This window comes from Aquarana catesbeiana, linkage group LG10 (genome assembly GCF_042186555.1).
Source record: "Aquarana catesbeiana isolate 2022-GZ linkage group LG10, ASM4218655v1, whole genome shotgun sequence".
Taxonomy (NCBI): domain Eukaryota; kingdom Metazoa; phylum Chordata; class Amphibia; order Anura; family Ranidae; genus Aquarana; species Aquarana catesbeiana.
Genome location: NC_133333.1, coordinates 34,464,743 through 34,465,969, shown reverse-complemented (window position 1 = coordinate 34,465,969; position 1,227 = coordinate 34,464,743). Strand labels below are relative to the sequence as shown.

At 49.1% G+C, this 1,227-nt stretch overlaps 1 pseudogene; it reads left to right on the top strand.

Moving 5' to 3' along the window:
* Positions 1–331: 331 nt before the first annotated feature.
* Positions 332–464, top strand: LOC141111592 (U2 spliceosomal RNA; annotated as a pseudogene).
* The last annotated feature ends 763 nt before the right edge of the window (positions 465–1,227 follow it).

Below are 1,227 nucleotides of genomic sequence, written 5' to 3'. Positions count from 1 at the left end.
ATAGCTTACAGTGGGGCACGTATTTTGATTGCAATTTTGATCTTAAAGCTGAACTCCGGGACGATCTAAAAGATGCAAATTGCTGCAGATCTGTATTCATTATTACATCATTATGTTATTAAACAGAACTAGAATTGCATCTGACCTCCGGCCTTCCCTTCAGTCTTGCACAGTTGTACCGGCTCCTCTACTGAAACGGCTTCCTCTGATTTCACTGCACACTGTGAGCTTCTAACAATGTGCATTAGAAACTGCAGCAAGTCAGATAGAGCCCACCTCATTTCCTGACTGGAGGACGCCCAGTATCATCTAGCCTACATGTGTCAAATAAATCGCTTCTCGGCCTTTTGGCTAAGATCAAGTGTAGTATCTGTTCTTATCAGTTTCCAGGAGGTGGCGCTTGCTTCCGTTCCTGATCTACGGCGAGGTGGAGATGGGATGGAGGTTGCTATGCAAAACCAGCTGGAGTAAAGGTGACCTGGAGCGGTTCGTAGCCGAAAGGGAAGCCTTCTGATGGGGATGGAGAACCACTGGGTCCGGTTGAAGGGTTGGGTCCCTGGCCGCCTGGCCTGGATTTGTGTGGTTTCTGCCCGTTTCAGTTTTTTGGTTGGGAAAGCCTGCCCCTTTTCGGTGTTATTGAGGGGAATTGGCCGTTACCGCCGAATATAATTAGGTGGGAGCACTGGGACCCATGGGGAGATTTTGCCAATTTGGTCTCCCTATGTGGCTCTCATGATGTTCTGATACCTTCCTGGCTAGGGCGGGGCTGCATCGGTCTGGGCTGTAGGTCAGCGTTGGTCCTGAAAGCCTATAGAGTATGTGCCCCTGGAGTGGCAGTCCAGGGGTGCCAAAAAATCACTGTGAGTGGGAGTCACTTTGGTTTGAGGCACCACAGTCACTGCACCATAGAACACGCTTTTTTAGCACCTGCCTCTTGGGCTTGGCCTTTTGGCTGGGACCAGAGGAATTTTTTATTCCTGACCGGAGGGCCTGGTCATTGTTTCACACAATGGTCACCTTTTCACTCTCCTCTTCACTTATTCCTTCCCCACTTTATTTTATTTATTAAGCCTATGTTTGTCACTTTTTGTATTTTTGTGTTTGTACACGGTTTGTTGCATTGTGTGATGAGTAGGGTAGCGGGTCCTCGGGCCAGCCCTGAAAGTCATGGGAAGAGGTGGACATGGCCTTCTGGCTTAGTTCGCCCTCTCTCATGGGGTCTCCCTT